The sequence below is a fragment of the Mesoplodon mirus genome (genome assembly GCF_964341445.2).
Source record: "Mesoplodon mirus genome assembly, chromosome: 15".
NCBI classification, from domain to species: Eukaryota; Metazoa; Chordata; class Mammalia; order Artiodactyla; family Ziphiidae; genus Mesoplodon; species Mesoplodon mirus.
In genome coordinates this window covers 46353166-46378755 of record NC_138991.1, presented here as the reverse complement: position 1 = coordinate 46378755, position 25590 = coordinate 46353166, and the positions used below count along the sequence as shown (strand labels likewise).

At 41.5% G+C, this 25590-nt stretch overlaps 1 long non-coding RNA gene across 1 annotated transcript in view; it reads left to right on the top strand.

Moving 5' to 3' along the window:
* Positions 1-9776, top strand: part of LOC309816255 — a 37969-nt gene extending 28193 nt beyond the window's left edge. Inside the window, exons 2-3 of the long non-coding RNA XR_014295988.1 lie at positions 1196-1288; positions 9693-9776. This is a non-coding gene — a long non-coding RNA (uncharacterized lncRNA). The remainder of the gene's footprint in view (positions 1-1195; positions 1289-9692) is intronic.
* Positions 9777-25590: the final 15814 nt, after the last annotated feature.

Here is a 25590-nt window from a genome sequence, read left to right as displayed (position 1 = left end):
TTCAAGTGACTTCATTAAGCTACATATTCCAATGTGTAATTACTGGATCAAAGGGTGTGACCATTTTAAGGCATTGGATACACACTTAAAATTGCTCTCTTAAAAAAGGCTGTGCCAGTTTACAATCTGATCTGCAATGTTAAGAACACACCCATTTGCATTTCCCTGATGATTAGTGATGTTGAGCATCCTTTCGTGTTCCTGTTGGCCATCTGTTTGTCCAATCACTGATCCTTGAAGATGATTTTGTGTCCAGCTCTCCTCTGTTGTCCACCCTGACGTCTACTCTTGTTACTCCAAGTTGGGACTGGGAGTTGAAAGAGGATGAGCTTCCTGGAGATGAGTTTTATTCTCACCCTCACCATGTGCCCCATTGTAGATCCCTTGGGTGACCAGAGCTCTTTTCTTCACTAGTTTTTCTTCCATTTACCTCTGCCTGAATTTCCTTCTTCCCCTCCAGCCTGACAAGTGCCTTGCCATCATGGGCACCCACTGATTTGCTTTCTTTCTCAGAGCATTTCATTTCTTCCTGATAGGAGGCAGATGCCCCCCACCCAGGGTCAAAACCTTATTCTTAAATCCTTGGAATACATCTTTGTCGACTTCCTTCCAGACCTGATGATTTTCAGATTTTGTTACTTCTAATTTTCCTCAAGTATTATCTGGTCCTTTGTTACACACAGCAGGGGATGAGAAGAGCTAAATTAGGGGGATGCCGAATTCATGGTAGGAAAGGGGGACCAAGGAGCTATTCCATAGGAAAACCCTCCAGGCTATCTAAGTGGAACTCCACGAGTCCCAGAAGTTAAAGGAGCAATATTCAATTTTGCTGCCCAAAACACTCAGGCAGGAACCTCTAGCCAACAGGGCAAACAGATCACAGGATATTAATACTCCACCATATCTGCAGGCCAGCTCAGACTTGTCATCCTCTCATCTTGCTATAGGAGCTGATAGTCTCTGTTTAGCATTTTGAAAATGAATTCAGATTCTAAAAGGGCATGTTTTCAAAATCCATCAGAACGAAGCCCGTGAAAGGTCTGAGCAGATCATACCACTGTGGATCAGGTATCAGCAAAGGCGCCAGGTATAGTAAAAATACCCAGGGCAGGATTTATTCATTCATTTGTTTACTCATTCATTCATTCATTCATTCATGCAACAAATACTTAACCAAATTCTTACTCTGTGGCAGGCATTCTTCTCATCCTAGAACTTGGGATCCAGTGGTGAAATCAGCCTGGTCTAATGGAGAAAGCATTCTAGCCAAATCAAATGGAGGAGACAGGTAACACAATGCATTATTTCTCCTTCAGTCTTCTTTTTCAACCTTCTCCATTAATGCTTATAAATGAAATGTGGAAATCTAATCTGGTTGCGGTTTACTGGTAATCAGTAGAGATACTTTCCACACAGGCCACGCTGCTGGAAGCTACGTGGTGAATATGTATTGTGACTCTTATAAATATGTTTCTGCTTAGCACTGCCTCTTGAGAAGAAATGATTTCACACCCACTGGGAATCTGCATCTGAGCTATTTTGCTAGTAAAACAACCAAAGGACAGATAACAGACAGTTCTTCCCACGTGGGATCAGAGAAACTGGAGATGTCTGAGGGGGTGGCAGAGTCTTTTCTTGTAGATCCACCCAATATAGCAGGTTGTTTGAAAACAAAGAAAAAAAATTTTTTTTCTTTCCCCTGAGGGGTTACAAAAGGGAGTGTGGGGGGAAAATGAACATTCAAATAAGGAAGAGTCAAGATTAGTTATAGATACTTTATGGGCTTAACTGAGAGTTGGGAAATTCTTAATTATAAGTTAAAATCTCTTGACTTCTTTATTTGATTCTGCAAATCCATACTTAGCCATGGCTTATTATGGGCCTCGCACAGTGTTTGGCATAGAGTGGGCCCTAAGTGAGTTTCTTTCTTTCTTTTCTTTCTTTCTTTTTTTTTTTTAACAGGGCACTGTGACAGATTCTGGAGATATAAGATACTGCCATTAGCCTTAAGGAGGGAAGGCAGTTTTGTGAACAGCTAACTCTAATGCAATAATTACCAATGTTTATTGAGCTCTTACTGTATTCCAGGCACCAGGCTCAATGCTTAATGCCTGTTACCTCCTTTAAATCTTGTAACAATCCTATGAAATGGGCACTAATGTCTTCTTTGGTTAAGGATGAGGACACAGATGCTGAGAGAGGTTCACAATACTACGCAGGAATGGTGATTGGAACCCAGATCTTTGTGATTCAAGTGTCTACATGCTTGAGTACCCAGCTGCCTGGCCTCTCTCGCTGTCTCTGTTGCCTTGCAGGTACGGGTAATGTATCTAGAAGGCAGGACAGGGAAAGTGGCTGGTTCTCCTGGAGAAGGGTTTGGAAAATGTTCACCGGGAAAGTGCCTTTCACTTGGCACCTTGAAGGTTTCTAGCGCGGGTGAGCTGGGTGATTCAGCATGCCGTTAACTGAGACACTGGACACTGTACCACATCATTTTGCTACTAGTCTGGTTTTGTCCTGGTGACCCCAACCAGGTAACTGCAAACTTATCCATCTTGATGGGCACCTCAGTGTCTGGATTGAGAGGAGAACTTTGCCCCCTTCCAGTTCCTCTTCCTCGATCAGTGACTGAGGATGTCTCCATGACAGTGGGGCCTTCCTCCCTGTCTGGATGCCCTCTGGATCTCCATTTCTATTGTGATTTCATGCTGGGCAGTGCTGACTTTGGGCTGAGCTACCACTTCCATTATTGACAAACCCACACTGGAAAATCAACCCAGTCGGCTAGGTTTTCTCTCTTAGTCTGTAACCAACCTTCACTCTGCAATCCCATCAGTGTGGATTCCAGTGCAGTGGCTCCATTAAGTCCCAGCTAATGGCCTTTTCATTCCCCTTCTATCATGCAGCTCACCCCACTTCAGGCCATAGGAAAAGGGCTGCAGCATTGCTCTCAGAGCTGGGCAAGAAGGATCCCTATGCTTTGGAGGCCCCATCCTGGTTCCTCTCTATGTCCCCCTCCCCACACCACCCACACACGTTATGAAAAATTATCATGCCAAGGAACATACATATCCAGAGGCAGTGCCCTCCTAGACCACAATCTGCTTATCAGAATCCTGCAATTCCCTGTTCAGATGGCCCCATGCCCACTTTCAGGACCTGTTCGGGGGTCTTCCCGTGTCTGTCTTCCAGAGGGTGGGTTATGCTGGTATGTGCCTTCCTAGGCCTCAAGGCTGTTTGTGACAAAGTGTGGACAGGCTTGGACATGCAGTCTAGGGTATACACAGGCTTGTACAAGAGGATGTGGTGTAGAACAGAGCTGAGAGTGGGCCAAAGGCTCAGAGGTGGCTTTTCCCATACATGGAATGGGTTTGAGAACTCTGCAAGAGAACTTGGCCTTCTAGGTTGTTGTGAAGGTATATTTATCAAGGAAGCAGGCTAGAACATATTTTATTTAGGTTTTCATTTTGTTAACTATTTAACATATGGTATATGGGCCTTGTGTTTTTACTCTTGCCGTTGGCCCTTGCAAATGTTAGAGGTGTGCAGACCATTGTACTCTTATCTTTTATGAAGGAACCAAATCTGGACAATTTTTTTCTTTCTCCCAGGGAAAGGTGCATCTTGGTGTATTTCTTGCCAACATGAAGATGTTAGTTCTGGGCACAGTCACAAGATGCCAGATGGTACCCAGGTACCAACTGCTAACTATTGATGAATTATACCATTTAGAGACTAGAAAATCCTGACTGCTTTCTGTGTGGCCCTATGGTAGCTCATGGGATGTGGGAAAGATTTACTGCCTTGTTTAAACAGAAAGGACCACATGTCAAGTGAGCAGGGAAATTCACCTCTCAAAGAGGACCCTTCCTACGTTTTATCACAAATCCCTATTATCATAAACCAGCCATTACGGTAAGCCAAGCAACTTCATACGTAACTCACATGAATTACATTTTATGGAATATTATTGGGAACCAATCAGTCTTCTTTCCTCATTCAACCTCTTGGAAATAACCCACATAGAAGTCATACACTCTTATCACATTGCTTTTGCTAAGAGATCTTGTATTAGTTATACACTGCTGTGTAAGAAATTGCCCCCAAAACTTAACAGCTTAAAATAGCAGCACTTAGGAATCGGGGTGTGGCTTAGGTGGGTCCTCTGGCTGAGGGTCTCTCAATCAGCTACAATCAAGTTGTGGCCAGGGCTGCACCATAAGGCTCAGCTGCAGGGGAGGGAGTCCTCTTCCAAGCTCACTCACCTGGTTGTTGGTGGGATTCACTTCTTCATGGGCTGTGGGACTGAGCCTGCCCTCAGTTTCTGCCACATGAGTCTCTCTCCACAGGGCAGCCCACAGCAGGGCAACTTGCTTCAGCAGAGGAAGAAGAGAAAAGAGCTTGAGAAAAAAAGTGCGAGCAAAACAGAAGTCACAGTGTTTTGTAACCTAATCTTGGAAGTGACCGTGGGATACAACATTCTAAGATGTTCCCCTGGTGTACACATCCTGTATGACCCAGGAGTGTGAATATGATGGGCTGGCACTCCCATGATTCTATTACATCATATGGCCAAAAGGATTTTGCAAATGTAATTAAAGTCTTAGATCAGTTGACCTAAAGATAGGGAGATTATCTGGGTGGAACTGACCTAATCACATGAGGCCTTTAGAAGGGTAGCTACCACATGTGTATTTAATGAGTCTGGGTCTCAAGGTCAGAGATGAGGGAAGTCAGAGATTCAAAGCACAGGAAGGGTTAGACATGCTCTTGAAGGTGAAAGGGCCATGTGGCAAGGAATGCAGGTGGCCCCAGTAGCTGAGAGCAGCCCACAGATAACAGCCAGGAAGGGAACAGGAACCTCAGTGCTTCAACTGTAAGAACTGACTTCTGCAAACAGCAAGAATGGGCTTGGAAGTAGATTTTCCTCCAGAATCTGTAGACAAGGACTCAGCCTGGCCCACACCTTGATTTCACATTTGTGACACTTAGAGCAGAGAACCCAGGTAACCTATATCCAGATTGCTGGCCCACAGAAAGAGTGAGATAATACATGCATATTGTTTTCAGCTTCTCTGTGTGTGGTGATCTGTTATGCAGTGTTATAGACTGAATTGTGTCTCCTACCCTCAAATTCACATGTTAAAGCCCTAACCCCCAGTGTGATTGTGTTTGGAGATAAGAACAATAAGGTTAAATGAAGTCATAAGGTGACTGATCCAAACAGAAAGCTCACTCGCTCTTTCCATACACACTCACCAAGGAAAGACCATGTAAGGATGCAGTAAGAAGGCGGCTGTCTACAAGCCAGAAAGAGAGCTCTCACCAGAAACCGAATCGGCTGGAACCTTGATCTGGGACTTCTAGGCTCCAGAACGGTGGAAAAATAGATGTCTGTTGTTTAAGCCCCCTCATCTGTGGTATTTTGTTATGCAGCCCAAGCTAATACATGCATTGATAGAAAACCAACAGTAACTTTCCACCACTGTTGCTCTTTTGTTCATTAAAGGTAAAGTAACTAGATCCAGCCTACACTCAGGGGGAGGGGTTCCCTAGGGTGTAACACTAGGTGATGGGGATCATTGCATGCCAGCTTAGAAGTCTACCTGCCACAGATATATTTAACAAAAAATACAACAACAAAACGAAAATATCCTTTAGCACATATACTAAACATTAAGTAGGTGAACTGCACCCTGAGAATATTGGGGTAATTCCACTCCTCAACACCATCTACTCCTTGTGCAGTTGTGGCAGTTTTCTATTTCCCAAGTGGGCATGGCAAACCTTGGGGCAACTTACTTCTCTGTTCAGCTGGGTGGCAATGTGGCCTAGTGTTGCTTGGCATATGGTAAGTTAAAGTCCCAGTTCTGCTCCTTCCTAGGTATGTGGTCTTGAGCAAATTACTTATATATTCTGAAACTTTGTTTTCTGGCATGTAAAATGGGCATAAGAAGAATACTTGACCCACAACATCATTAGGAGGAATAAATATGCTGATGCATGCAAATTTAGAGCACGGTGCCTGGCATATAGTAAATGCTTAAAATTTTTATTTATGTTAACAAAATTTAATCTGAGTAAATTTTAAAGATCTTATTGGCTTTATTCAATGATTCATGAATTGGACAGCATCCAATCTAGCAGATGGAAAGGAGCTCCAAAGAGCTGCACAAAGAAAGAGATTTTATAGGCAGAAGGAACAAGCAAGTTGGATAAGGCAAAAAGCCAACTGGGTATTGCAAGTTTACTAGGGAATGGCAGGGGTTTATCAGATGATTACCTAATTAATTCTCATCAAGTTATGTCTGAGTGGTTGGTTTAAGATTCCACTTCTGAGGACTTCCCTGGCAGTCCAGTGGTTAAGACTCCGTGCTTCCATTACAGGGGGCACGGGTTCAATCCCTGGCTGGGAAACTAATATCCCACAAGCCATGCGGCATAGCCAAAAAAACAAAAGCAAAAACAGAAAAGATTCCACTCTGGGAGAGCTGAAACATTTGTTGAATCTCGGTTTGGTGACATGGGACTTAGCACAAGTGACTCCATTTTGGGCCTGTTGTCTTGTCTTTAATGTCTATTATTAATATCATTATCAGGAAGGTCTCATGGGCTACTTACAATGCCACAGACACCTGATGATGTCTGCTCTTCATCGGAATAAACAGTTGATCTTATTCATATATTTTATTTCATTTCATCTTTACAGCACACCCTATGAGATAGGTATTTATTATACTCAACTTACAAATAACAAAATTATTAAACCCTAGGGAGGCTAAACAATATCATACAGCAATTTAGCAATGAAGTTAGGATTCCCTGACTCTGAATCCCATTGCTTCCCACTCCACTGAGCTGCCTTTACTGATATCCTGATGCATTTACTGATGCCTTTACTGGCTTTCATGGGGCTCCAGATTTTAGCATCACCAGGTTACATAGAAGAGCTCATCTTCTTTACATGGAGAGCACTTTTGGCCCAAGCAGAGGTTTTCCTTCATCCTGGATTCCCAGGTCACCAGGACAACTGAAGTTATTTAAATTTTTTACCATTCCTCACTTTCACTTTTTACATTCTAAAACACCTCAATAAGCCAGGCCTGTTGGGAGGATTCCACACAGCTCTCTGGGAGAGCATGTGAGTGGTTGGAAGGGTGGGTTTGAAGCCAAATTCTCCAGATCTTCCCCAGCCTGGCTTGTGTTTCATCACCTACAGCCCTGGGGCTTTGTGTCTGAGGCTGAATGTGGGGACGGGGGAGGGCTGGGTGTAAATTCTTCCACCCCCACCAGTGCTGCTGGGCCTCTGGGAGCACTGTAGAGATGCAGTCCATTAAGGAATTAGCTTGGTGCTAATGCTTTCCACTGAGAAGCTATTCTGCTGAGGCCTCCCGAGGGGTAGCTGAAAGTGTTTTATTCCTATTCATTCTATTCTCTGCATTCCCCAATTTAATGAGGTCTTTACTTTTGCCTTTAAAGAGTGCTCTCACCCCTGTGGTGTCTAGCTGTTAGTTGGAATTTGAATATAGAAGGGAGCAGGGAAAGAAGGGAAGAGAGGGAGCACGAGGGTAACCCCCCCCACCCAGCACACTGAGAAGGAGCTGGCTGTCTTTGGCTCCCCATCTTTGGTCAGCCCTACTTCTGCCTTTCCTGAAATTCCAAATTTTGTGTCTCAAAGACCTCCCACCTACTGGCTGAACCATCCCCAGTTACAGAGCAGACTTCCTTAGGGGCACAGAGTTTGTTAATAGTCTCCACCCCCAGACCAGTAGGGATCAGAATAAATTCATATTCTCAGAAAATAAAGCCAACACAATAGCTGGGCCTCTGGCTGCCTCCACTGTCTCTGCTCCTTCCCAGGCTCTGTTGGCGGCAATCAGACAACCCTCACTGGACTGAGAGTTCCAGCAGATCCTTGGATGCCCACAGAGTGTTGAAGGCAGAACTTCTGGAATATGGAGTTTCATTCAGTGTTTATTCCATTCAAGAGACAGGGCTTCTAGCTTGATCGACCTCCCAGTGATACTGCTAAATGCTCTAAATTCACCTTTAGCCTCAAGCTCAAAGCCAGCATAACTCTGCAGAGCCCTGTTTGCTCTTGCTACTTTCACCCACAATGGGCAGATCTCCCCATTCTATAACCACAACTTGTCAGACTCCTAAATATTCCCCAGGTGACTAAACTTCTTGTTACTATGGCCTAAGTGATCGCTTCCCCATCTTTTACAGATGCCTCCAAGAATTACCGTTGAGAGAGTCATATAGCCCTGGACTTTGTCTACATTGTTTAGTTCCCCTCTCTGTGCCAAGTTAGTTTTATCAGTGCCAGTCCCAATTTCCTACCATCATCCTATGACATCAAAAGAAATCTCAGAAGCTGATTTTATTCTTTGTTCTCTGTTTGTATATCTTTATTATAACCAGTACATTTCTTTCAACCTGGAATGGACTTACCAATAACAGAATGGAACTGACCTTAACTTCTGGAAGAACGCAATGCAGTAAGCCACTGCAGAAGACTGTCTTTACATAAGTTGCTGGTAATCAGTCACCAGGCATCAAATTCAGAGTCCCAGGAGATTTTTCAATGCCCACATGATCCGAAAAGCAACATTTCTGGCATATAGAGCTCGGCCCAATTTTTATTTCATTCAAGAGATTGGGCCTCCAGCTTCAATGGCCACGCTATAGTCCTCCCAGTGACCCTACTTAATGCCATAGACTCAGCTTTAGCCACGAGTTCAACCCCAGCCTGTCTAGAACACTTAGACATGCTTAGGTATTCAGAAACTGGGTCAACAGCAAGGAGAAGTAAACTAAGATATGGCATGATGCAAGATTGAGGCACCACCATGAAATCAGTCTGATCCCTGTCCAACTACAAGAGAGTGACAAACTCAGACTTGGACTACCCTATCAGTTAGTGTTCAAAGTCAGGCAGCTGTTGGCAGTGGCGTTACAGGAGAATGGTTCCTTCTTAATGTCACCTGACCTCATCTGAGGCTAAACATGGTTCTTTACTTTGGCTGCACATTGGAATCACCAAGGGAGCTTTAGATATATCAGATGCCTGGTCTCCATAAACAGAGATGATGACTTAATTGGCCTGGGCATTAGCAGTTTTGGAAAACTCCCCATATAATTGTAATGGGCAAGTACCGACAATAATGAGAACTACTGACCAAAAAAGAATAGGACTCAGGTATTGATGGTGGCAACCAGACTGAAGGCTCTAGCTCTGACATGGAAATGGAATTTGAGGCAGAAGAAAAAAACAAACCTAATCATAGACTAGGCCAACCTAGATAAATTTGGTGATTTCTTCCAAATCCACCAGTTGCAGTCTAGCCAGGTCTTCCTCCCCAACCAACTGAAAGGCTGAGGTTCCTAGTGGACCACCAGAAGACTCCCTGGTGCGTTTTGGTTAAAGGACTGGACTGAACTGAGTTTAGGAGTGAAGGGCCTCACTGACCACACCTGGATGAGTCAGGGACTGACATTTTGGTAACATCACTCTTCCCATTAACGTTACATCCTTATATTATTCTCTGGCATAAAATCCTTCCAGGACTCTCCTTTAAATTGTTACAATAAGAGGAGGCTATAGACCTGAGATGCATAGAAGATAAAATGGGCCATTGAAGAGCCTTCTTTTTTGAGTGAAATGGACCAAGTATATTCTTTTTACACAGTTAACCAGGAAAGAAAACCATCTGAAAACAAACCTTGCGGATGATGGCGATGTGCAGAGAGGAGATTGAGCCTGGAATGTGGTGTAGGAGGTAAGCAATGCTAACGGCCAGTGATCCATTAGCTTGTGGAGTTGAGCAACTACTGGGTTTGCTACCAACCGTATCCAAGTGAGAGCCTTTCAGGGACGCGCAATGGCTGTCAGTCCTCGGAATAAAGCTATGTGAGGCTGGTGGCTGTGTGTGAGCTGTCATTGGCTGGTTTCAATAAGCAGGTGTTGCCTAACATAGCTCAGTCTCATTTCCATACAAGCAGCCCATGCCCATCCCAGGCAACCTCTGAGCAAGGGCCTTTGCTTCCCCACAATCTGCAGTGCCTTGGTTCTAGGTGAAAATGGACAGAGGCTGCAGGGGTTGCTCCTAAAACCGATTTGGGGGGAGGGAATAGATAGACTCACCACTTACTCATACACTTTTCTCATGGCTAACGTGTTGTCCCTCACAGTCTACTGTTTGCTGGGACAGTACAAAGAATCTTATGTTTATTTATATAGAATATTTATCAAGTGTCTGCTTTGGGAAAGGACTATTTTAGGCACAGAGGATGGAGCAGTGAGCACAGTAGATAAGCTTCTGCCTTCAGAGTGCTAATCGTCTAGTGGGAGACAAAAAAGAGCCAAGGATACCTATAAATAAATAAATATAAGTAAGCATAAAAGCCATGAGGAAAACAATACAGGGTGACCTGAGTATCAAGAAGTCAGCACAGGGAATGATAGACAAAATAGACTAATTGGACTTGATCAAAATGAAAAGCTTTTGTGCTGCCATGGAAGTGATGCGGTGAAAAAGGCAACCTAATTTTTATTTTTTAAGTAAAGGGCCAATGATCTGAATAGATAGTTCTCCAAAGAAAATATACAGGTGACCAATAAACACATGAAAAGTTGTTCAACATCATTAGCCATCAGTCAAATACAATTTGAAACTGTAATAAGATACGACTTTACACCTGTTAAGATAACTATAATAAAAAACACAGATGAGAAGTGTAAGCAAGGACGTGGAGAAATTGGAGCCCTCATATGCTGCTGGTGAGAATGTAAAAGAATTTGGCTACTTTGGAAAGGGTCTGGCAGTTCCCCCCTGCCCCCCACCAAATTAAACATAGAGTTAGCATATGACCCAGAAGATCCACTCCTATGTATATACTCAAGAGAAATGAAAACACGTGCCCACATGAACACTTGTATGTGAATGTTCCTAGCAGCATGACTGTAGTAGTCAAAAAGTGGAAACAACCCAGATGTCCATCGAATGATGAATGGATAAATAAAATGTGGTATATCTATACAATGGGATATTACTTGGCAATAAAAAGTAATGAAGTACTGATACATGCTACAACATGGATGAACCTTGAAAACATTATGCTAAGTGAAAGAGGCCGCTCACAAAAGCTTCCACTGTCTGATTCCATTTATATGAAATGTTCAGAAGGGGCAAAGCGACTGAGCCAGCAGGTAGACTAATGTTTGCCTAGGGACAGCAGGAAGTGGGGAGAAGGGGAGTGACTATGGGTTTTTGGGGGAAAGAGAAAAACGTTCTAAAATTGAATGTGGTGATAATTGCACAGTTTTGTGAAGATACTAAAAAACTGAATTGTATTCTGAACTTTAAATAGTGATGTTCTATGGTATATGCGTTATGGCTCAGTAAAGATTTTATTAAAAGAAGATGAAGAAGAAGGAGAATAAAGTAGCAGCATCTGCCCCCCCCCCCCACCATAGAAGGATTAAGGATTTGGGAGAAGCATTCTGTGCAGAGAGATTAGGTAATGTAAGTGCCCTAGCTTTTCTGTTTGATATTTTGTGGTAAAATAAAAAGAACATGGGTTTGGGGCCAGGCACATCATCATCTGAATCCCATACCGACCATTTACCAAGATTAGCTTCCTTTAAAAAATTTTTTAAGCTTTCTTCTTTGAGAACTTACTGTGTACTAGATATTGTGCTAATAGATTTCCATGCACTGATGTAATTTCCTCTGAGGGAGGTGGTATTATCTTCTTCTTACAGGAAGATGAGACCCAAAGTGCCTGTAAACACTACATGATACTGCAGGAATGACCTGAGATATGCACATCATCTCCTTGGCTCTTAAGTATCTCATTTATGAAGTAGAGATAATATCTACCCAACATGGCCTTGTAGATGGAAAACCCATGTGTACCTAACCTAGCACTGTGCCTAGAATTACTTTAAAAGTTTTTTTTAAGTTTTTATATTTAAAAAAAGTTATATGATCATTTTTTATGAATGTCTTATTTCCACATTCGATTGTGAGCAGTTTTAAGAAGTGGCAATGATTTACATGCCTTTCTAATTTTAACCTTACAGCACAACAAAACTGGGCTTGGTATTTGTGGCAGGTTAAATAATGGCTTTCCCCTCAAAAGATACGTCCAAATCCTAACTTCCAGATCCTGAGAATGTTACTTTATTTGGAAAAAAGTTCTTTGCAGATGTAATTAAGATAAAGATCTTGAGATGAGATCATTCTGGATCACCCATATGGGACCTAAATAGAAAGACAAGTGTCTCTATTAAAGACACAGACACCAAGGAGAAAGCCATGTGAAAATAAAAGCAGAGGTTGCAGTTACATATTCACAATCCAAGGAACACCTGGAGCTGCTAGAAACTGGAAAGAGCAAGGAAGAATCAGAGTGGGGCCCAACCAACACCTTGATTTCAGACTTCTGGCCTCCAGAATTGTGAGATAATACATTTCTGTTGTGTTAAGCCTCCCAGTTTGTTACAGCATCCATAGGAAACTAATATGGTACTTATGAATAGTTAGATTATGAATAAATAAATATTAGATTATGAATAAATAACTATTGATTGATGAGGGTGTTAACAACAAAGGCCACCAAGAAACAAGGAATAAAGGGAGGATTGTAATTAGTAATTTTTGAGCACAAGACACTGTCTTGATACTTTCACAGCTATTAACTTCTCTCACGCTGGAGCCAATCAGGATGGTTAATTGTATGGATTTTGAAGTTAGAGCCAGGTGCAAGCCTTGTTCCCACCACCTATTTTATATATGATACCAGGCAGTCAGTGTCATTTATGTATATCTCAGTTCCTCCACCTGTAAAATGGGAAAAATCATTGCATCTAAGGTGGTTATGTAGAGTAATGAGAAGTAAAAATATTTGAGACAAGCTATTTCTCTGATGAAACAGACAGTAGGGTCTTGAAAGGCTAACACTCCTACACAGAGATGAGCTCTAGACAGACATTGCTCCCCGAATTTAGTTAAAGATTTTCAGCAGTCTGATTATGATAGGCCCAGGCATGGTTTTCTTCATATATGTTTTGTTTGCTGACCTCCTTGATTCTGTAAATTTATGTGTTTCACCAGATTTGGGAAGTTTTCAGCCATTATTTCTTCAAATTATATTTTCTACTCTTTGTTTCAGCAACTCTAAAAATCCATATGTTAGAACTTTTGATTCCCACCCCCCCCCAAAAGTCCCTGTACATTTTTTCCAGTATTTTTTCTGTCTTTTCTTCATTTTAGGTAATCTCTGTTGATCTATCTTCAAGTTCACTTTTACTGACTCTTTTCTATGTCATCTCCATTCTGTTATTAACCCCATCCAATAAATTCTAATTTCAGATACCGTGTTTTTAGTTCTAAAATTTCCAACTGATTCTTTTTCATATTTTCAATTTCTCTGAGTTATCCTATCTTTTCATTCATTATGAGCATATTTTCCTTTACCTATGGAGCATAGTTATACCATTTTAAAGTCCTTGTCTGATAATTTTATTTTTTATTTTAAAAATTTATTTATTTTTATTTATTTATTATTTTTGGCTGTGTTGGGTCTTTGTTGCTGCATGTGGGCTTGCTCTAGTTGCGGCGAGCAGGGGTTACTCTTCGTTGTGGTGTGTGGGCTTCTCATTGTGGTGGCTTCTCTTGCTGTGGAGCATGGGCTCTAGGCATGTAGGCTTCAGTAGTTGTGGCTCGTGGGCTCTAGAGCGCAGGATCAGTAGTTGTGATGCACAGGCTTAGTCGCTCTGCAGCATGTGGGATCTTCCCGGACCAGGGCTCAAACCTGTGTCCCCTGCATTGGTAGGTGGATTCTTAACCACTGTGCCACCAGGGAAGCCCTGATAATTTTAATAGTTGAGACATCTCAGTGTTGGCCTTTGTTGACTGTCTTTTTTTTTTTTTTTTTTGAGAATGGGTCACATTTTCTTTATTGTGTATATGTTGACTAGTTTGGACTTGTGTTCTGGACATTGTGAATGTTGCGAATTCAGTTATATTTCTCCAAAGAGTATTAATGTGTATAACCTGCATTAATTTGGTTAGGTGGGTGGCAACTCAAATCTCAGTTTTAATATTTTATATTTAGCTGGGCTGTTTATAGCCCACGCATATGTGGTTCAGGCATCAGCCTGAGACTTGGGGCAGAATCTGTACGCAGAATTTAGTGTTATTCTTCTATGATTCTTTCCTTATTTTGAGATTGCCTCCTCAGTCTTCAGCAGCCATAGTTGCTCCAGGTTCCATCCCTTTGTTCCTTAGGCCAGAAAATTGGGTTTTCTATGGTTTTAGATTCCCTAAATTATGACTGGAGTCTGCCATCAGGTCAAAACCCCTATCCCCAATGGGAAACTCACTTTATCATGATTGCATCTTCCAGGTTTTGACTCTCCTCCAAAATCTTTTGCCTTTGTTCACACTCTAGACCCTTCAGGTGGTTGTCTTAGGGGGTACTTTGTCCCAAGTTTATAGCTGTTTTCTGTAGGAGCGTCAGTCTACTGAAACTTACTCCTTCACCCTGGAGATGGAATCTTGCATTTAGCTATAGATGGAAAATATAAGAAGCACTTAGATAATGTCTGGCCCAAGGTAATCCTCAATAATAATCACTACTGATTATTCTCATCATAACACTGTGTAAGTTATTATTCCCATTGTGCAGATTAAGAGTAAGGGCTCAGAGAGGTTAAGTAACTTGCCCAGCATCTTATAGCTAGTAATTTGAGATTTATCAAAAGGAGTAAATTCAGTTTGGAGTTTTGGCTAGATATTTCCATTCCTGTTCTCTCTTGAATCTTCAATGACCTTGAATATCTAAGATTCATTGATTTCCATCTGTAAATGGAGATTCATAACTGTGCTGCTGAACCCCCGATGCTACTTTTCATGAAGAGAAATGAGCTTGAAGAACCTCAGGCTCAGGTTCACCTTATGAGCAGATATAATAAATAACCACAATGACTATTTAAATGGGGATGAGAAAAAGACCCAAAGCCTTTATTTGGCTACCGCAAAGACACTCAGCTCCTCCTTTTATTAATTATGTGGCATTGATCAGTAATTTTTCCTTGAGTCTCAGTTTCTTCATCTGCGAATCGGGTGTAATAATTCCTAATCTCCAAACTGGGAGAGAATTCAGTGAGAAAGCTGACTTCCCCATGCCGGACTTTGTCCTTCACAAATGGCAGGATAGATTTAAGTTAGCAGAATTGGAATAGTGACTCCATATGCAGACCAAAGAGAGAAGAAACAGAAGTCAGTGGCACAGAGGAGACCAATAGTTTCTCTGGGTTTTCCCGTGGTACGGTTTTCCTTTTCAGATGTCTGGGAATGAGGCTTCTGCTTGCTGGGGAGGCCAGTCCTCGACAACAGTCCGTTCTCCTCACTGCCACACACGACCACTTTTCCCCTTGAGTGGCCTCTGGCTTTGGCAGACAGTTAGGCAATGGACAAGACTGCACAAGGTTTCTGGGGAAGTGGCTTCTTCTTATTACTTGATGCTTCATTTTTATTTTTAATTTTCTTATCTTTGCTCTCATCCCAGGGGTAGTCTTCATATATGCTGTATTACTAAATTCTTGCAATGGAGCAATGGAACAATGGAATAAGTGATAAAAAGTAGATTTTGTAATTCCCCAGTTTCTCTTGGGATGGGCTTGAATAGTCCAATCCTTTGGACTTATATTTGGAAATATTGGTTCATCTAAAGTTTATCACATAGGTTTTATTATCCCCTATTTAACAAATAAGGAAACTGAGAGGCAGAGATGGTATAACTTGTGCCAATCTCCACAGCTTCTTAGTGCAGAGCTGGTATTCAGTGACATTAAGGGCCATGGAAAATTGAATGTAGCTGGAGGAACACCATTTCTTTAGACTCTGTCTCTGGCTTTTACTTATAACTTTATAGCTGCAGTCTAGATTAGAGACTTAATTTTATATTTTCTCAAAGATTTTGCTTTGGATTTTTTGGTATGGGAACTTGGAGGGTGAGAACCGAGTGTGTGCAACCATTTCAATTTGGAGATTGCATTTTACATGTCTGTGGGATGATACAAGAATAGACTTAAACTAAACTGTTTATTTCAGATCTGTTTACACTTCCCATTTTATTTCTGACACCTAGTTCTTTTTTCTACTGCATCACAGCTCCGTTCTTTCCAGTACAATTCTTTCCTGTCTTCTATATGCCCAGGGACCACATAAACAAATAAAGACATAGAGCAGCACATGTAGACAGTGTCCTCTGAAAGTTGAAGTGAAATCCCCCAAGATGAAAACCTCAGTTCTCCAAACAGGCTCATCTCTTCCGCCACATGGCTCTGCTAAAGGATTTGTCTGGGAAGGCCTCTGAGTCCATGTCTGTTTGGTGACAGCTGTCCAAATATAAGAGGTGTTATGCATTTGGAGAATGAAGTTATTTGGCTGAATTGATGGTGTGTGACCATGAGTGGCAGATGTCTGTTTTTGTGCTGGTCATTACAACCTCACTTCTTTTGGTTTCCAAAGCAAACATGTTGGAGAGAGACGAATTTGAGGTAAACATCATTTTCCTTTGTAGGAAAGAATAATATTATTCCCAGCATGTGAAGTCCTGCCAGGAGGGTATCTCCTAGAGTACAAAAGGAATCAATGCAAAAGGGCACAGTAAGAGCTAGTCGAACTCTCTTTCTTAAAATTACAGTAGAAAATGAATAGAAGGGACCTTGCCAGAACTCAACCATCATTTGCTGGTTTAGAAGGGGAATGGCTTTAGGCTGGAAGACATCTGAGAAACACTGGAGTCTAAATCCCTTTTCACTACTGTTGAACTTTGCAGAGCTTGGAGGCCTCAGAGAGAGAGTGGAGATACAGCGCTAGGAAAGGGAGCCAGCTGTTACCACGTGTGCATGGGATGAAGACAGGCCAAACAGAAGATGTCAAATTCTAGGTGATTGCTAGGTTAAGAAGTTGTAGAGAATATCAGTATGATGGTTGGGTGATTGGACTGCATAGCTCTTAGTACGTCTTCCTAACCTGAGAATATTTGATTGTGTGAATTAAACCAAAGTTAATTCACTCTATATTCAAGTTCTGTGTTGCTCTACAGATTTTGATCGACTGCCCCAAGGGAATGAGATGGAATATACACCAGAAACATGTTTTCAGAGAGAGTGAAGAATTGATATGTTATAATTCAACAAATTACATATATTTGAACACCCACTGTATACTAAGTCATGAGATTCCAAAGATGAAGAATAGATCATCAAATTTTAGATGGGCTTAAAGTCAGGTAGCAAAGAAAGACACTTAGTATATAGTGTCTTTATATACTTAGGGTATAGTGTGATTAAACGCTTTAATAGACCACTACTTATAGTGCTTAGAAACACAGATGAAGGATAATTAATCGGCCTCATGGAAAGCTAGAGAGAGGAGATGATTTTTTCCTGGGCCTTGAGTATTAACTCATCAGACATTATGAGAAGAGAGAAAATAATGTAATATGACTGAAACATGTAGTTAGGTAAGGGAATGGTCAGTCATCAAAGTGGAAAGATTGGATGAAGCCAAGTTTGTTTGCTATGCTGAGGAATTAGTACTGCATTCTGCAGGAACTGGGGAGCCATTAAATTTACCTCTTAGAAACCCCATAATGGCAACATAATCAAAATGGATTGAAGACTTCTAAGTAACATGGTAGGGGGAGTACATCAGAGATCTCTGCCCTCCAGTCCAAAAACATAGAAACGATCAATAAAATGCTTTGAAAGTATAAAAATATATAGATGTGCTACAAATAAGCAAAAATAAACAACAAAAATACCTCCTGCCTTTTTCAATTCAGAATTGAATTCAGAATTCGACCGCAGGCTGTTGGTGGTTTCTTCATTCTGGTTCCTACTGATCACCACCAAAGATTTCAAAAAACTCAGAAGCGTTCAAATCTTATTAGATTAATAGATCCCCAGAACTTATTCATCTTACATAACTGAAACTTTTTGCCCTTGACCAGCATCTCCCCATTTCATGTACAGCACTATGACTGCAGTTAACAATACTGTATTAGAACCTATAGGGGAAAAGAATCTGAAAAAGAATATATATATGTATAACTGAATCACTGTGCTGTACACCTGAAACTAACATGACATTGTAAATCAACTATATTTCAATTAAAATAAGTTTTAAAAAATACTATATTTGATACTTGAAATTTGCTAAGGGAGTAGATCTTAAGTATTTTGTTTTGTTTTGTTTTTGTTTTTTGCGGGGCTGAGCCATAACGCTTACAGGGATCTTAGTTCCCCAACCAGGGATCGAACCTGTGCCCCCTGCAGTGGAAGTGCAAAGTCTCAACCACTGGACCACCAGGGGATTCCCGATCATAAGTGTTCTTACCACAAAAAAGAAAAAGAAAATGGTAACTGTGTGAGGTGATGGATATGTTAATTAGCATGATTGTGGTGGTTATTCACAATGTATATGTACATTAAAACATCAACTTGTACATCTCAAATATAAACAACTTTTATCTGTCAATTATACCTTAGTAAAACTGGAAAAGAAACTAATAGGAATAACTATTTTAACTGCTCTCTGTTCCGTGCCGATCTAATGAAGATTAAGGGGTCTTTTCACGTTCTTTGCTTCCAGATTCTTAGAGCAGAAATGTTATATAATTCTAAGAGAGGGATTCCTAATCATTTTCTGTGCCATTGGCCCCTTTAGGAGTTTGGTGAAACCTGTAGACTCCTTCTCAAAATAATGCTTTTAAGTACATAAGATAAAATACATAAGGGAAACTAATTATATTGAAATACAGTTATCAGTTACAGAAAGAACCCCAAATCTGTAATATGGGAATATATGTGCTTTTAATTAACATATTAAATAAAAAAGATCCAGCAGTGGGTCTAATAACTCATTTTAAAGTGAGGAAGAGCATCAATAATATTTCTGTATATCTGCAACAACGGTAAAATGGTACGAAAATATCTGTGATTTTTATTAATGACAGAGTCACGGATACAAGTAAGAGTCATATTCAGAATTCAAATTTACACCTTTAGTTTGAGAATCAAGCCCCACATAAGGCTTCTATGAAATCATTTCCAATGTTGACCCAGCAGATTTTGTGCATCTATTAGTTGTGGGGCATGTCCAGTGACTATATGAATACCTGGCACAAGGAAGGTGCTCAATAAATATTTATCAGTGAATGAATGAGTGAATGAATGAATGGAGCTGATCTACCTGAAGAACAAGCAAAGGAAAGTATTCTTCTCTCCTGCCCACACTTTCTCTCTCTGTCCTCTTCCTCATTCCTTCTCATCCCCACTTGTATATGCACACATCACTGCACTGATATTTATTGGGCAGCTACTGTATTAAAAGTCACTGTACTAGGATTTGTGGTTGACACTCAGATGAATGAACAAATTATAAATCTAGCCCTAAGATAGACATAGTCTGGGAGGATGTGATGGGAACCCAGAAAAACCATCCTCATGTTCAGCACATGACAATGTTTTATTGATTGCCTATTTTTTCCTTAAGCATTCCTATAAAACCTGGGAAACCATCAAGGCAAATCTCAAAGTTGGCAATAATGAAATAGCAGCCAGGTTGCAGTCTCTGAAAAAGAAACCTGTCACACACAGGGCCTTTTCAAATCATGCAATTTGCAAAGCTGAGTTTGGAAGAAGTAGGTCAGTTTGCAGAGTTAGCTGCCATAAGATTCTACAAACAGCTGCCTTAGCTGGAACCTGTGTTAGCCAGGGAAAAATCACAGATGGGACAACTTTAAAATATGCCATAGAGTGGTGCTTGCTATTGAATTTTCTAAAGATTGTTTTATGAGACATTTCCATACTGACTTTTTGAGAAATAGGTCACTTCTCCCACAAAATTTGATAACATCTGATTGGATGTGCAGACTTTCTTCTGTATGCTACCTCTAAACTTTCAGTAACCCCGCTCTACTGGTGGTTGATGAAGACAGCTACACAAGTGCAGATGTGGTGCTGGTTGGTTGTTGGGGAGAACTTTCCTCCTTCCACAGTGGTCAGCTGGCCTGTCAAGTGTATGTCCACAGCAGAACAGAAAATCCTGCCTATTTTCCATTTTCCTGGTGAAGAAGTCCATAATCTAGAAGAGGCGTTGGCAAACAATGGCCCAAGGGCCACTGCCTGCTTTTGTCAGCAAAGTTTTATTGGAATGTGGCCACACCAATTCATTTAAATTTTGTCAACAGCTGCTTTCATGCTACAACAGAAGACTTGAGTGGTTGTGACAGATACTTTAAGGCCTGCAAACCTAAAATATTTACTGTCGCTCTTATAGAAAAAGCTTGCCAACACTTGCTTTAAAAGGCCAACAGGGGCTTCCCTGGCGGCGCAGTGGTTGAGAGTCCGCCTGCCAATGCAGGGGACACGGGTTCGTGCCCCGGTCTGGGAAGATCCCACATGCCGCAGAGCAGCTAGGCCCGTGAGCCATGGCCGCTGAGCCTGCGCGTCCGGACCCTGTGCTCCGCAACGGGAGAGGCCACAACAGTGAGAGGCCTGCGTACCGAAAAAAAAAAAAAAAAAACAAGGCCAACAGTTCAGATGTGTCCTCTTGCTCATGGGATGGCTGGGATCCCCAGGACATGTTTGGGAATGCTGGAAAGCAATCTTATGGGCTGACTTAATTCAAACTTGCTTCTCCTTTTTCAATCTTAAGCCCTGTAAAGATGCTAGAGGGTATCAAAATCTGCCCCATCTAAAGAGGAAGTATTTTTATTTTGTATAGGTATAGGTAAAATAAGAAAGGTCCATAAATAACTATAACATAAAGATCAAAGTAGTAAGAGAGATACAGAGAAAAGCACTCTGGGAAAACAGTCTGGGAAAAACTACTTCAGACTTAGGGGAACAGAAAAATCTTTACAGGGAAAAAAAAAAAAGGTATTTAATCCAGGCTTTGAAGCATGAATAGATCTGAGCAAGAACCTTATGAAAAGGATCAGAATCACAGATCACATATGATCTGTGAGGATTTGGGGAGATCATCCAATCTCTTGGGTCTTCTACATTGATCTATCTATGCATCCAACAAATATTTATTAATTTTCTACTAGGTCACAGGCATGGAATTATGGAGATCCAAAAACAGTGGTCCAGCCCTTCTCCCTCTTCTCTCAATTTCCAAGGTCTTGCCAAAAATGACCCAAGGAGTACGCAAAGAGATGTATAAGGGAAATTAGAGAAGATGGCATATACATGCTACAAACATCAAGAAATTTCTCCTAGAATTAGAGAAGCTAGGACTAGATTAAAGACAGTGTGATGGCTAATTTTACGTGTCAACTTGACTGAACAATGGGATGCTTGAGATTGCTGGTAGAATATTATTTCTGGATGTGTCTGTGAGAGTCTCTAGAAGAGATTAGCATTTGAAACAGTAGACTGAGTAAAGAAGATCTGTTCTCACCAATGTGGGTGAGCATCATGCAATCTGCTGAGGTCCCACATAGAGCAAAAGGGCAGAGGAGGGGTGAATTCTTTCTCTTTCTTCTTGAGCTGGGACATCCATCTTTTCCTGTCCTTGGCCATCCCAGCTGTTCTCAGGCTTTCAGACTTTGGGACTTACCCTAGCAGCTCCCCCTTTTCAGGACTTAGGGCTCTGACTCAATTACACCACCAGCTTTTCTGGTTCTCCAGCTTGCAGACAGTATATCATGGAGCTTCTCAGCCTTCATAATTATGTGAGCCAATTCCCACAATAAATCTCTTTTATACCTATATGTATCCTATAGGTTCTGTTTCTCTAGGGAAGCTTGACTATTACAAGAAGGCAGCAAAGGTCACAATAAGAGATGTGCAAAGTTAAGAAGAAAACTGCACTGCTTTTCAAATGTGAAGAGGAACTGTCTAGAGGGAAGGATAAATCATGGTATGTAGGGGAAAAACTACATATGAATTTCATTTATCAGTCAAGAAGCTGCTGCTTCCATGGTCAAAGGTGGTAACAGCCAACGGAAGCTGGAAAACAAGAAGACTTGTCCATGACATAGTATGATTTCCCCTGATCCAGTTGGCAGCATCACTAGGAAGGTCCGTAGAACCACTGTGTCTACTTGAAACAGAGGTTAAGATTCATAGACTATAAAATGAACATAACTGGTGCTCAGCTCAGTAGCTTTTCCAAATACAAAGAAAAAGTAAGGCAGAGACCTTCTATAGCACCTTGATTCTTATCCAATCTGTACAGTCTGTTAGATCCTGTAACTGATAATGAAAAAAATCATGATGCTATTGCAGCGTCCAGATGGACAGGAGAGAACTTAAGGGAGATGGCTCACACTATCTTTCATAAATATGAGGCAAGGATCGAAATATCTTCCATCAAGCCTAAAAAATAAGAAAAACAACTTGAGACCCAGGGAAAGATATTTCAACATAAAAAAGGAAAGAAAATATAGGATTCAAAAGAAGATATCTTTAGAAAAAAACAGAAGTACATTTTAGCTAACACGTACCTTCCACTCTCTATGAAGTGAAAGTAGAAAGACAGGATGATATCACAGCAGTCTGTGATGAAATTGTAGCCTGGGATAAAGGGAAAATACAAGAAAACCAATAATGGCAGTGCAGAATTTTAAATGACATTAGAAAACTAAGTCGGTGATAATATGACTCAAACTTGGGAAGCTCTAGAATGCAGAATACAAGAAAAGGCAATGAAAACAAAGAGAAGAATGTTACAACTTATGTCTAGAGGACAGAGGCTGGAGATTCATGATACAAACAATTAGTTGTTGGGAGAAAGAGAATGAATTTTATATAATAAAGACAAAACTGAATACAGCACTCCTGAACAGAGAATGAACCAAACCTACTGATGTACAGGTTCCAGCTAGTTGTGGGAAAATTTAACAGAAAGAAGTGAACTCTGGGCTATCTTTCAGGATAAAGAAAATTCTATGAGCATAAAGATTGTATGAAAATGATTACCTACAAAGGCAGATTATTAGGCTGGCAGGGTTTTTTTTATATTGCCTTTCCCTTTCCTCATTCTTGAAAAAGAAGAAATCTTTCCAGGCTCAGGAGTTCATAAAAATACCACATTAGGGCCTCCCTGGTGGCGCAGTGGTTGAGAGTCCGCCTGCCAATGCAGGGGATACGGGTTCGTGCCCCGGTCTGGGAGGATCCCATATGCCGCGGAGCGGCTGGGCCCGTGAGCCATGGCCGCTGAGCCTGCGCATCCGGAGCCTGTGCTCCGCAACGGGAGAGGCCACAACAGTGAGAGGCCCGCGTACGGAAAAAAAAAAAAAAAAAAAAAAAAATACCACATTAAAAACTTTTTTTCCTCTGTTTACCCTTATGGTATCTAAATCCCCTCCATCCATTCATCCAACCACCCATGCATTCTTTATCCATCCATCTAACAAATATTTATTGAGCACCGACTCTGTGCCAAGTACTGTTCTAGACACTGCAGTTATATCAACAGACAAGAGAGACCAAGTTCCTACTCATGTGGGAATTATTTCCTAGTTGGGGGAAGGAAAATCATTAACAAATATGTGTGATAAGTGCTATGGAAGGGAAACAAAGCAACCTCAAGGAAGAGGGGCAAACAGCTCCTCCCTAATAAGTTGGCATTTGCACAGAAACCCAACAAAATTGAGGAAACAACCCTGGCAGATATATCCTAGGGAAGAAGGAACCATAAGTACAAATGACTTGAGATAGAAATGGGCTTGTCTGGAGCGTTTGAAGAAGAGCAAGAGGTGTGTTTGGCTGAAGCAGAGTGAGAGAGAGGAGAGTGGTTAGGATAGGAACTCAGACACATAGGTGGGTAGGGGTTCGACCACTACGGCTTTGAGACAATGGTTAGGAGTTTGAATTTTATATCCAAGTGACATGAGAACCATCTGTAGCATTTTGAGCAGGAGTGACATGATCTGACTTACATTTTAAAGGAATCTCAGTGGCTTCTGTTTGCAAGATAGACTATGGGAGGCAACAAGGGAAGGAGCAGGGAGACCCTTGGGGAGCCACTGAAGAAGCCCAAGAGGGAGAGAAAGGGGGGTTGGAGCTGATGAGATCTTCCCAAACTGCCAACCAAAGGCAGGGTGTAGCGCTCCAGTCAAATCCTGTTTGTATTCAGCTCCTTTCCTCATGAACCCCTATCCTCTGAAGTGACATCTTCCTCCTAAACCCATGGCCAGCTTTCACACATCTCTGAACTGAAATTCTACCTGTAAAGCAGCAATTGCTGTCACGTGTGGCTACCAGACTGGTACCATGTGGTACAACACCTCCACAAGTTCAATCCACTTCCACTCTCCTCTCAGACTTGCCTGTCTGTCTGAACGTAGGAATATGTTGGGCTGTCCTTGAAGTAGGGTTGACCAAGTTCTCTGATGGTTACAGTCACCACATCCCTGAGCCAGGGGAAGTACTGGACTGATGAAAAGTTGTTTTACCTTTTTCTGGTGCTCTTGCTTTCATGAATCAACAGAAACAGAAACCCAAGCAGGTCTTAATTTTTATAAGTTTAGATCCATTTACCCTATAATTGAATTAAATTCTCCCCAGATTTAGGCATCGAAGATTTTGTCCGTTTTATTTATTTATTTTTGCTGTAAATATTTATCTTTAGTGTCTTTGTCATTTTTAGAGAGTAGAAAGGCAAGCCTATACCTGAAGCATTAATCATTGACCATGTTAAACCGGATATTACCCACACTGTACTTAGAAGTGCAAAGTAAGATAGTAGAGGCTATCCCACTGCAGTCAGGGTCAAGACAAGAATGGCAGCAATTATCACTATTATAAGCATTTCCACAACAGAATAAGTTTTCAAAACAAGAATTAGATAAGCACAACTAATTAATTAGGGAACACAGTTTATACCATGTGGTCCACTAAAGTTACAAGAAAATCTCCATTTCTGTATATGCACAGAGAAAAAAGCTGTTGTGCAGACAAGAGACACACACTTGCTTTGCTTTAGAGGTTAGCTGTGCTTTTTTTTTTTTTTTTTGCAGTACGCGGGCCTCTCACTGTCGTGGCCTCTCCCATTGCGGAGCACAGGCTCCGGATGCGCAGGCTCAGTGGCCATGGCTCACGGGCCCAGCTGCTCCATGGCATGTGGGATCTTCCCGGACCGGGGCACGAACCCACGTTCCCTGCATCGGCAGGCGGACTCTCAACCACTGCGCCACCAGGGAAGCCCAGGTTAGCTGTGCTTTTATGTTGCATTATTTTATTTTGTTGTTGAATATCAATCAAAACTTCAAAGTCAAGGTCATGGATGATAGAGGAGGCCAAGAAATAGCTGAGTATGTAGAATGAAGAAAAAATAAGGCAATGTTTAGGTCCGTTTTTGTCAATTTTCATTTGGCATTTTTAGCTTATAATAACAAAAATACACTCAAAGTATTATTCTTGGGCTTCCCTGGTGGTGCAGTGGTTGAGAGTCCGCCTGCCGATGCAGGGGACACGGGTTCATGCCCCGGTCCGGGAAGATCCCACATGCTGTGGAGCAACTGGGCCCGTGAGCCATGGCCGCTGAGCCTGCG